Genomic DNA, 13,000 nt, shown 5'->3' with positions numbered 1-13,000 from the left:
CACATAGTCCATGCATCTCCAGCGAACTTGTGGGCGGTATGAAATGAATCTAGTGAAGGCGAAGTTCATTAACGAGTCAGCGCTAAGAGGGAAAATAGAGGAATTCAAGATATCGCAGCAGAACAGATATTCAGCTTTAACTGAGGAAGACGATGTTGACGTTTTTACAATGAACGGTAATCTGACGGTCATTATTGAGGAGTGCGCTCAAGAAGTAGGCGGTAAGACTTTTCGACCGGATACTGGCAAGCTATTTCAGGAGACGAAAGATCTGATTAAAAAACGCCAGAGAATAAGGGCGCCTAAACTATACAGACGGAATTGAACTAGCACAGGTATCTAAGTTAAGAAATAAGCGTAAGGTAGCAGGCATAAGCGAGTTGAACATGGAGAGAATCGAGCATGCTCTAAGGAATGGAGGCAGCCTAAAAGTGGCGAATAGGAAGCTAGGCGTAGGTGAAAAGCAAATGCATGTGTTATGAGACAAGTAGGGCAATGTCGTTAGCAATATGGATAAGATAGTTAAAGTAGCCGAAGAGTTCTACACAAATCTATACAGTAGCCAATGTAATCAGAATGTTAATGGAAGAGAGCAGCGCACAGCAATGCGTCATTCCGCCAGTAACGAAAGAGGAAGTAAAGAAAGCTTTAGGAGCAATGCAAATGGGAAAAGCAGCTGGTGAGGATCAGGTTACACAGACCTCTTGAAGGACGGAGATGAGATTGTGCTAGAAAAACTAGCCACTCTGTATACGCAATGCCTTAAGACCTTGACCGTGCCAGAAGCTTGGAAGAACGTAAACATTATCTGAATTCGTAAGAAAGGAGACGCCAAGGACTTGAAAAATTACAGACTGATCACCTTACTACAAGGTTGGCTACAAGGTATTCACTAAGGTAACCGATAACAAAGTCAGGGCAAACTTAGACTTAAGCAACCAAATGATCAGGCAGGCTTTCGCAAGGGATCTTCCACAATAGATCATGTTCATACTGTCAGTCAGGTGATAGAGAAGTGCGCAGAATATATCCAACCCCAATATATTGCCTTCATTCATTCATTCATTACGAGAAAACATTTCACTCAGTGGAAACCTTAGCAGTCATACAGACATTGTGGTATCACGGTGTAGAAAAGCCTTAAGTAGAAATACTGCAAGACACAGCACAGAACAGCACACCTACGATAGTCCTACATAAAGTCATCAAAAGAATTCCAATAAGGAAGGCCGAGAGAGAGAGATCTAGAAGAAAAGGGTGTCAAGTAAGGAGATACGACCTCGCCAATGCTATCCACCGCCTTGTTGCAGGAGGTATTCCGAGGCCTGAATTTGGAACAGTTGGGGATAACGGTTAATGCAGAATACCTTAATAATATGCGATTCGCTGATGACATTGCCTTTCTGAGTCACTTGGAAGATGAACTGCATATCATGATCAATGAGTCAGACAGGTAGAGGAGAACGGTGGGCCTAACATGCAGAAAAACAAAGTAATGTTCACCAGCCTAGCAAGGGAACAGCAGTTCACAATTGACAGCTAGGTGCCGGAAGTGGTGAAGGAATATGTCTACTTATGGCAGGTAGTGACAGTTGATCCGGATTATTAGAGGGAAATAACTAGAAGGATAAGAATGGGGTGGTGCGCATATGGCAGGTTATCTGAGATCATGAATGGAAGTTTACCAATATCCCTCATGAGAAAAGTGTTCAACAGCTGTATCTTGCCGGTTCTCACCTACGGGGCAGAAACGTGGAGGCAAACGAGAAGAGTTCAGCTTCAGTTAAGGAAAACGCAGCGAGCCATAGAAAGAAATATGATAGGTGTAACGTTAAGAGACTGGAAGCGGCCAGAGTGGGTGAGGGAACAAACGCGTGTTAATGACATCCTAGTCGAAATCAAGAGGAAGAAATGAGCTTGGGCAGGGAATGTAAGGCGAAGGCAAGACAACCGCTGGTCCTTAATGGTAACGGAGGGGATTCCAAGAGAAGGCAAGCGTAGCAGGGAGCGGCAGAAAGCTAGGTGGGCGGATGATATTAAGAAGTTTGCGGGGATACGGTGGCCGCAGCTGGCAAAGAACAGGCTAAATTAGAGAAACATGGGAGAGGCCTTTGTCCTGCAGTGGGCGTAGTCAGGGTGATGATGATGGCGTCCGTTCGTTGCCGGCCTGCCAACGCTGTAAGCAACAGCCTCAGCGCGCAGCTGGCGAGTCGCAGTCACAGCCCTGCCCACCTGGCCCCTTTGACTGCGTTGGAGTCGGTTTATATGGTGCTCTATCGTACACCCCTGCTGGCAACAGCTCTGTCATTGTTTCCATGGTGGTCACCTTACAAGGTTTGCTGAAACCACCGCGCTCCCGGCTGCTAGAGCTCGTGATGTGGCGTCCTTCATTTTGCAGCGCTTCAATCTTCGACAAGGTGTTGCCTGTGAACTCCTCAGAGACAGAGAACGCGTCTTCTTGTCTCACGTCATTCAAGCTCTGGTACCTTAGATCAATATAATTAATCAGACTTGTTACCCTGCCATCCGCAAAAAAGTGGCCTAATAGAAGGATTTAATCGTACTCAGGGTAACATGCTGGTCGTGTACGTCGGTGCCAACCGCACAGTCTAGGACCTTGCTATACCCTATATACTGTACCCCTACAACGCTGCTAAATGATGTACGACATGTATTTTTCCGTGTTTTTTTTTCTGCTTTACGCCCTGCATCCGTCCGCTCCCATCGACAGAGTTTTCCCGTACCGCCCTGCCTCATATGAGTGTACAGCTGTGTCTGAAGCTGCCAAGCTCGCCGATGGGTGCCGCCATCATCACACGTTATATATATATATATATATATATATATATATATATATATATATATATATATATATATATATATATATATATATATATATATATATATATATATATATATATATATGTCTTCCCAACCTCCTGCCTGCCGCCGCAACTGCTACTTGTGCTGCTACAAGTCGCAGCATCCACCATTTTACTAGCCGCACTAGTAACCTAACCTCGACGAACAATACACCTGTTCCGCCACGCAATGAAAATGCAGTGCCTTCTTCAGCCCAGAGCACCCCACATTCAAGGAACTACACGTCTGGCACACTACTGTCAACGACTGCGCCTTTGACTCACCCACAATGTCTTAGTGTAGGACCTATTTCAGCCTCGAGCAGTTCGTCGACCACCTCTAAGCATACGCCACGCTCCGCAGCAGCCCTTCGGACTGCCACTGCTGCATCCCAAGGTAGCCGCCACAACCTCCGCAGTACCAATCGGAACTCCTCCCGGCCTCGGCAGCACGACTGACTTGCCACGTCATATTCCAGTAACTGTGAATCTACGTCTTATTCACTCGGATTTCAGAAGCTTAGAAAACTTGCCGAAAAACCCTTTTGCATGATTTGCATATTTCCACCCTTAGCCCCTACTTGGCAGCTTCAAACGTCCCGAAGGGCCTTCGGTGACCTATACGTGAAATGTCCGTTAGAAATAAAAAAAAAAGTGGAACACAATACTAACGACCGCTTCACTTGAACTAACCAGTTTTGTCTTAGGGCACTGTGCCACTTCCAAGGAAGTGCTTGTTAACAAAGAGAACCAAATGCGCTCTCATTACAAAATCGGTTGTGTCGAACCAGCTGCATTAGAAAAATATGAAACCAAAAAATGAAATGAACTTCGCGCCCTAAAAACAAGAAAGTTACTTCGTGACAACGTGGAATGCTCTTTTCCCCAGCAACAAGTTATTGGTTATGAATTAACTCATGATTCAACAGCCGCCGATTGCCCCTCTGCTTTCTCGGCAGTGTTTGTCATCAACAAAGAACGTAGTAGTCAAGATAAATCAACAGTAATAAATCTCTCTGCTTCCAAATAAACCTTGGAAGAAAGCAACGTGTTGTCCCGCGGCCTTAGTTTTTGTCCATCTAAAGGCGGCTACAGCCAGTTTCAGCTGCTGAAAGATTTGGGCAATTCTGCCCGAAACCTGCGCCTTCGTGGATTTTTTATGACAAACCTAATTCTAACGCCCCGCGCAATCCATTGCCGTCTTACAAGCACTGGGCTCCTCAAACACAGCGGGACAAGTGCCTAGAGTTGTATATTGGTGCTCTACAAAAAGATATTTTACAACTGTATAAGAGTAAGGAACCTTTACACCGTAATCTTTCAGTTCGCGAAACTAAGCCAATGGAACAGTTAGCATCCCGTAATGAAATCATCATTAAGCCGGCTGACAAGGGTGGAGCTGTGGTTGTAATGAACAAGAGTTATTATGTCGCAGAGGCACACAGGCAGCTAGCAGACTGTTCATTTTATCGACTTCTAGGCTATGACCCCAGAAATCAGTTCAACGAAATTCTCACGAATACTTTGCTAGACCTCTATAGTTATAACCAAATTACAGAAAGCGTCTTTTGCTTACTCATTCCGCTTAGCTCGGTTGCTGGTAGATTCTACTTGTTACCAAAAATCTCTCAAGTAAACATTCTGGGTCGACCCATCCCTTCTGGTTTCGGCACTGTTTTAGAAAATCGATCCCATTACGTCGACACGCTAATTAATAGAATTCCGCCCACATTTCCGCCCTATATAAAGGACACTACTAGCTTCCTGTACAATATCATTGATCTTGTCATTCCTCGGGATTCCTTGCTTGTCACTCGCGACGTCACTTCACCCTATAGGAACATTGCGCATGCAGATGGTATCCGGCAGTCGTGACCGTCTACAATGAAGCTCGCACTGAAAAAAGATAGTTGACAATTGTACATTGACCACCTTACTTAAACTGATTGTAGAACTTCAAAACTTTGAGTTAGAGGGAAGGCATTATGTTCAAATTAGTGGGACTTCTACGGGCACGTGCATTGGCCCTAATTATGCAAACATAATTATGGGTTTGTTGAAAACGTAATTTTTGAAAAGCCGATCATTAGTACCATTTTACTACAGGCGTTATTTTGATGGTATATTTCTTATTAGGCCCCATGGCGAAGCCGAGCTGCTTTTATTTATAGCCGATTTCAACAACCTACATCCTTCTATCTCATTTTCCCATACGTACCTTAGATATAAAGGGAATTTTCTTGACGTCACCGTTTCGCTTCATGAAGGCAGCTTCACTACAACGGTGTACCGAAAACCTACTGACCACCAGAAATATTTGTACTTTAATAGCAGCCATGTTAAACATGTTAAAACTAGCATCCCCTACAGTAAACACTTCGGTTCAAACGTATCTGCTCGAAACAACCTTACTTTAAAAGCAACTGCGCCACTCTTCGTAGCGCGCTCATTAAAGAAAATTGCCCCGCTCAGCCGATCGATGACGCCATAGAGCGCGCAGATACACATTCCCGAAGGATTCTACTAGCTAAAGAAAAACCAGATACTTCCTACTCGAATACCAACCTTGCCCTCATTCATTCTGCATCTGCACCAGATGTTTCGGCAATCTTAAAGAAACACTGATATTCTCATCCAAAGTGTTCGCCTGAAGGAAATATTCGTAGAACCTCCAAGGGCTGTTTATAGAAGATCGAGAAATCTACGGGACATACTAACTTCTTCAATAACTACTGCTCAGTAACCCACAGGCTGCCACCCTTGCAACCAGAGCCGCTGTAAAGTTTGTCTGCATATGACTACATCTCATAGCGCTAGCAGTACTGGTTCTAACTTTCATTTAAAAATTCAGGTTGACTTCACCTGCGAAAGTGCGAACGTCATTTACCTACTCCAGTGTACCACATGTAACCTTCAGTATGTAGGCCAGACGGAAAGCCCCTTTAGATTACGCTTCATTAACCACAGAGCCGATCTTAAATCCCTCCCAGACTTAAATCCCTCCCAATTATTTTAGATACGAAGCTGGTTGACTAATTTGCAGCGATTAACTTTCTAATTATTAAAGCTAGGCGCGCACGGTTGCAATTAGAGATTTGTAGCCGGTCGTTAGTAACCGCCATATAGGTCTTTAGAATTCCGAAAACGCGATCTCCTTCGGCGTTGTGGCCCACCAAATTTTGACTGCACCTTGCCAAAATGCATGCGCATTCCGAGAGTATCCAGGCAAAGCAAACCCTCCAGCGCAGTAAGTAGTCGAAATAGCCAAAGTCTTCTCTCCAGGCGAAGCGCGGGAAAAGCAGAGACGTCTGCAGTCGTTCCGGTGGGTCATTTGCGGGGGCAGTGTTTCCTTCAATATGATCATTGACACGGGGCCACCGTTTTGTATCATTCCGCAGGAGGTGTATCTCAAGCATCGCCCAAGCTGGCCCGTTTATCGAAGTGCACGCAAAAGCTCAGCTGCTACCTGGGCAAGGTGCCCATTCTCGGTGAACTGCACCTGCAAGCACATTTCGCGGGGAAGACTGTTCCTGCTAACCTCGATGTCATAGTCTGCTCAGGTCCAAGCCTGTGCGGAAGGGATTTAATCCAAGTGATGTCGCTACTGCCGCCTGGTTTTCTCGCTACGGTGAAACCCACTCCAGCATCTCCTGACAGCCTCATGACCGACTTTTCTGACCTTTTTCAACCAGGTCTTGGAAGCATTCTCGAATTTGCGTTTCGCATATAGTATCGGTAATCTTCAAAGACAAACTCAAAAATATTTGGTCACAGGCTCTTTTCACACAACAAAAAGAAAAACAATCGTCTGCGAAGGATATCACTAAAACCGACGAACTGACACCAGCTGCAGTATCCTTAATATACAATAAAAATAATGCCGACAACAAAACCAACCACTGCAGCACGCTAGACGAATAGGCTATCAGATAGTTCAACAAAATTGATACCGATTATGCATGTATGCTTTAACCCAGTTAATTATCTTAGAATAGACACCAAGGGCACACATTTTAAAATTAGTTTCACCTGTCACACCCTGCCGAAAGCATTTGATACGTATATTGCAATCATATCTATTTGATGCCGGGAGTTAACTGCTGTTGCATCGCTGTGTAGCGTTTCGAACAAATGGGGTGCCGTCGACAGTGTCTTCCTCCGTCCGTGTTTGTTCTATAAAACAGGTTAATATTTTCTATTTATTCTACTTAGTGCCTTGAAGTCACATGTTCCAGAACGGTGTACAAATGATTGAAATGGGACGGCAGTTGACCACAAAGAGTTTATTACCACTTTACAAGCACATGAACGCCAAAGCCACTGAGCCATTCCCTTAAAAAAATTCTTGAGACAGTCTATATACTATCCATAGACTTTTCTACAACGACTATAGACTTTCTTTAGACGAGCCCTAGGGACTACTGCATTGGCAATAGAAGCCGCATAGACAGTATGTAAACAATCTATAGATTTTTCCGTAATCTTTAGCAGGTGTTTGTCTAACAGTCTATATAAGTAGTCTATAGTCCCCTTTAGAAGGGTCGCACCAGGTGGCAAGCAACATCCTTCCTGGCGTTGCTGCGTGTGGTATCAAAGCCGGGACTGATCAAATTAAGAGGGGTAAATGAAACATAAGGAACAGAAGAGCTAGAAAATAAAAATCGTGCGCGCCGCCGGTGAGTGTCGACCTAAGTAGAGCAGAGAAACAGGTTTCCCGCCGCTGAAATGTGTGGCACGCGAATGCCTCGCCAACCGTTCCCTTTGGCATGGCCGTGATCGTATAGTGGTTAGTACCTTGCGTTGTGGCCGCAATAACCCAGGTTCGAATCCTGGTCACGGCATTGTTTTTTTAACTATTTTTCTTAATTCGTTATTATGTAAAGCCAACGAAACAACAGCGCTGCTCATCGCCGGCAAACTTGAGTTTAGCATGCATACACGGAAATTTTAGTGGCCGTGTATTATGCTAATTATGTTATTTTGCTTTTCCGCCATTATGTTTTCCTTATTTTTTTCCGCCTCAGATCATAAGGGATTTGCCGCTTATAGCGTCCTTTCATTTATTCCAGAAACGACCAAACGATTTTGCGGGGCCGCCACGGCGCGTTCCGAAGTTGAACGACTCACAACATTTTGCTGCATTAGACACAGTCAGGCGCACTTAAGCCCACTTACAAGGTTCTGAAAAAAAAAGGTGTAGGCTGATAGTGGGGAGGCTAGATTCTAGACAAGGGAACAACACCGCATGGGAACACCACGAGACACGAGCGCAACCTTTCAACTAGGTTTATTTTCGACATGGCTCATATTTATATGCATCTCAACTTGGGACACACAAACATAAAAGCGTTAAAACCAGCCTAGATAGCCAAGCAGCCATAAACCATGCGAGAAACAAACTATGCTCGCAAGTTATGAATTTACAACTGACCGGGGGAAAAAAAAATTCTTTTTTTTTTTTGTTAAAAGCATGGATGCGTCGCTAACGTAGCCGTCACCGTGCTTTACTAAAGCCACGCAAAATGCTTCCCAGAATTCTCTTGTGGCGTTGTCCTTCAATTTAAGAAGAACCGTCGTTCTGTCCAAAAGAGGTTCGCACTTGTGAACGGCCCGGAGTGTGCTGTGAGGTTGCCAAAGGCATTGACCAGAGAGTTATTGTAATTGTGCTCCCGCAGCCGCTCATTCAAGCACCTTCCTGTCTGGCCGACGAAGGCCCGGCTGCAAGACAGTGGTATTTTGTACACGACGCCTTCAACGCATGCCACAAAGGTGTTTTTGTGGCTCACATCATAAGGACATGCGTCTTGTCAAATCTGACGCTGTTGTTCAGTGAATGAGCCAGCACTCGCTAACTCCAAATGTGGCTGCCGCATGTGTTGTGATTTACGGTTTGCGGCTATGGCTATGACATTTCACCCTTTCAGCAGCGCTGCACCGAACTCCGCTCTGCTATTTTGTCGTCGTGCTGCTTTTCTTTGCGCTCTTCTGTCGTCACGCCGTTTTGTCGCTGTGCTATTTTGTCGTTGTGCCGTTTTCTCCAGCGTGCTGTTTTGAGGCATGCTGTTTTTCTCGACAAGCTGTTTTTTCCTGCGCTGCTTAGTGGCTGTTCCGTCTTTTCTTTGTGCTGTTTCGTCGCTGTGCTGTTTTTTGTGCGCTGGTTTGAGGCATGCTGTGTTGACAATTGCTTTTCTTTCATGAACCCCATCACAAGAACGTGTCTTTGTGATGAGCATCGAGAGCACTATGATATCGCCACAGACGATCACGCCGCGTGTTAAACTGCTTCCAGTCGTTCCTTCATTCAGTATAGATGGCGCTCGGCTACTGACCCGAAAGACGCGGATTCAATCCCGGCCGGGGTGGTCGAATTTTGATGGAGGCGAAGTGCTCGGGGGCCCGTGTCCTGTGAGATGGCAGTGCACGTTAAAGTACTCCAGGTGGTCGAAATTTCCGGAGCCCTACATTACCGCGTCCCTGATATCCTGAGCCGCTTTGGGACATTAAACCCGAAAACACCATAAACCAATACAGTTAATATTTTTACCAACTGCCTCGCCACCCTTAAACAGCTTAAGGCTGTTAGACGCACAGCCGAAACTGTAGCGGAATCTATGCGCCGAGCTTGCATCTCCTCTCCGCCGCAGTGGCTCAGTGGTGCAGCCGGACTACACGGGTTCGAACCCGGCAGACAAACTACAGCTATTGCTTTTACGCGCATTTTCTTACACCGAATTGTCAAGGGTTCGGATCGTTGCCCAGTGTGGGTGCATGAGACGAGTCCGGCGTCGTCTTCACTGTGATCTTCATGTGGGGTGTTCGGTGATGCAGAATACTTACACTTATGCTGCCCAGATTTCTACACCGAAATGCATGTTCAGCTCGTTTCCTTCAAGAGTTCTAGACCTTGTTTACACCCCCCAGGACACCACGCATACACAGAGGAGGCTTCATGACTTAAAATTTATAGCGCGCTTCCAGACTTTTGAAGGCTTGGAGAAAACAAAATCCGCTTGTCCGTTTGAGCGCCTCTAGGCAGCTAGACCTCCAGGAATAAAATAAAAGAAGCTGCGACTGCATTACGGCTGGGTTTCGAACCCACGGCGGCGGGAACAGACTAGGGTCCACAGCACGAGAGCATTTTGCTGTCGCCGCTTTGTTTTGTTTTTTTTCGACATGGCATTTGGAACAGTGATGATCTATATATAACAGTGATATTCTGTATATAACATCAATCTAAAAACAAGGAAAACAGCGGAAAAAAGCACGATGTATAATACGACACACCTCTGCAGCCCAGCACTAGAAGAAAGGCAACGAAAAGCAAATTAGAGTGAGTGCCAATCCTGTTCGAATTCGGTCGGGGCATACACTTTACTTAGATGAAAAATAGTTCTACCCAAGTGACCTTCTGCAGAAATAACAGATTCGCAATGTCGGTCCACTATGCTATCTTCACTGCCAGTCACCCCTCGTGTTTAACTGCCACCCTCTCGCAATTTGCATTGCATGTCGTCGTTTTTATCAAACTCTATTCGTGGGCAAAGGATCCAGAACAGATCGCTATCGCAGGGTCCTCTTATGTTGCGCTGTGTGGTCCTCAAATCTTATAGGACGCTACCACTAAGGTCCCCAGTGACAGATTCTGCCGATCATTCCTGGAAGACTGACCCTGAAACCCTATATAGCTCGAATCGAAAGCGAAAGGAAACGCGATGCGGTATCACACAATGAGTAAGCTAAATCGGCTGTAATTTTTTCTGAGACTGTCACCTGGACTCCAACTGGCGAGAGCTTCATTTGACAATTGTGGGGATTGCCCGCATGCCGACGTAGATCTGCCACGTCAGAGATCTGTGCCGAAAATTGGCCATTAATTAACGTGTAAGTCTCCTTACGGTGCAGCGATTACCAGCAGGAAGTTTTCAAGGCTAATCCCACCGGCAGCTAACAGCAACCTCAGTTCAGTTCAGTGGTGAGAAAGGTCAAGTGTAGTACGCAGTGCCATAGAAGTGTTTCTTTTTTTCGTACCCGAAAACCATTAGACTGGCTACTCATTGCCGCAATTATATGTTGCGAATGTGACACGGAGAGGTGCGCGTTCAAATGCACCGATCAATTTAACTGAATGATCGACGCATAAGGAAGCAGCGTCGCTGTCACCGTATTAATATGTCGTAACCGATAGCTCCCATGTTCATCAGCTTTCCAATTTATATAAAAGAAAAAAATGCTGTTTTGTTCTTTAATTCTCACGTTTGTTTCAAGATTTTATAGATTAGATGGGCACACATTTCACAGCGAAACGTCAGAATGAGTTTATTATAATGAATCGTGAAGCGTACACCCTCACTCAATGAATACTTCGGGATAAAATTAATAAAATTGGGGATCTTTAGATTTGTTATCGCGGAGCCGACTGGCGTGGGCGCATCGAAGGGGCTGGATTGGAGACGGTCTGCGGTAATACATGCATGTGTGTCAGCACCTGAAATAACTCACGTCTTGCTCGCAGTCCTACTCTTTGTACCAGGAAGGAAACCTCAGCCGGAGTTGTTGCACAAGACCCGCGCCTCCGTAGCGCAGAGCACTGTGATTTAGTAATGAGCAGCTGTGCTGTTGTTAGAAGCATTTAACAACTGTTGGGAACATGTGGGGCTCGCAGGAATATTCACCGTCAAACGACGCCAAGCTGCGCAATCGAGCCGGAAAAACTGCGACCTTCTTTTTTTCTAACGATGTAGAAGAACATATGTGCGACGAGCGTCTGGGTCAAACCGGTTATACTAAAAGAAAAAAAAAATAAGCAGGCTGACACGCCTGCACATAGTCCATGCATCTCGAGCGAACGTGTGGGCGGTATGAAATGAATCTATTGAAGTGGAAGTTCATTAAAGAGTCAGCGCTAAGAGGGAAAATAGAGGAATTCAGGATATCGCAGCCGAACAGATATTCAGCTTTAACTGAGGAAGACGGTGTTGACGTTTTTACAATGAACGGTAATCTGATGGTCATCATTACGGAGTGCGCAATAAAGTAAGCGGTAAGACAGTTCTACCGGATACCGGCAAGCTATCTCAGGAGACGAAAGATCTGATTACAAAACGCCAAAGAATAAGGGCGCCTAAACCTACAGACGGAATAGAACTATCAGAGGTATCTAAGTTAATAAATAAGCGTAAGGTAGCAGGCATAAGCGAGTTGAACATGGAAAGAATAGAGCCTGCTCTAAAGAATGAACACAGCCTAAATGTGGCGAATAGTAAGCTAGTGTTAGGTGAAAACCAAATGCATGTGTTATGAGACAAATAGGGCAATGTCTTTAGCAACATGGATAAGATAGTTAAAGTAGCCGAAGAGTTCAACCCAAATCTATACAGTAGTGAATGAAATCAGAGCGTTAATGAGAGAGAGCAGCGCACAGCAATGCGTCATTCCGCCAGTAACTAAAGAGGAAGTAAAGAAATCTTTAGGAGCAATGCAAAGGGGAAAAGCAGCTGGTGAGGATCAGGTAACCGCAGACCTCTCTAAGGACGGAGAGGAGATTGTGCTAGAAAAACTAGCCACCCTGCATACGCAATATCATACGACCTCGACTGTACCAGAAGCTTGGAAGAACGTAAACATTATCTCGATTTGAAAGAAAGGAGACGCCAAGGACATGAAAAATTACAGGCTGATCACCTTACTACAAAGTTGGCTACAAGGTATTCACTAAGGTAATCGCTAACAAAGTCAGGGCAAACTTGCCCCCATCAAGACATGTTCAGCTCCCAGGTCATTCATTTGATCATATTACAGCTACTATTCTGGAATATGCATTTAAATCTCATCACGACCGAGAAATCAGAGAGTCTTTCCTGATCTATAAATTTAATACAGTATCTTCCGGTTTGAACGAAAGCACGGGAAAATTGAGCACCCTACCAGTTAAAAAACCCTGATATCGATGGGTGTTAGTGCTATTCTGTTCGTGCTTTTTCTTCATGTATACAGCACCACGCGTTTGCGCTTTCTCGCACCTTTATGTTTAACTTGCCGCTGCATCATGTAGGTAAAATTTCGCTACGTTCATTTTTTTACACAACAGCACGGGTATGCGTCTTATTTCTTCTTCTGTGCTCGGACAGAACAGGTACATA

General features: G+C 45.1%; 1 non-coding gene across 1 annotated transcript; it reads left to right on the top strand.

Annotated features, from left to right (window-relative positions):
• Window positions 1–7,630: 7,630 nt before the first annotated feature.
• On the top strand, window positions 7,631–7,702 carry TRNAH-GUG (transfer RNA histidin (anticodon GUG)). Its single transcript has one exon. It is a non-coding gene; the product is annotated as a tRNA-His (tRNA).
• The last annotated feature ends 5,298 nt before the right edge of the window (window positions 7,703–13,000 follow it).

The sequence above is a fragment of the Amblyomma americanum genome, chromosome 11 (genome assembly GCF_052857255.1).
Source record: "Amblyomma americanum isolate KBUSLIRL-KWMA chromosome 11, ASM5285725v1, whole genome shotgun sequence".
Taxonomy (NCBI): Eukaryota; Metazoa; Arthropoda; class Arachnida; order Ixodida; family Ixodidae; genus Amblyomma; species Amblyomma americanum.
The sequence above is the reverse complement of the archived record's forward strand: the minus strand, read 5'-3'. Positions and strand labels throughout refer to the sequence as shown.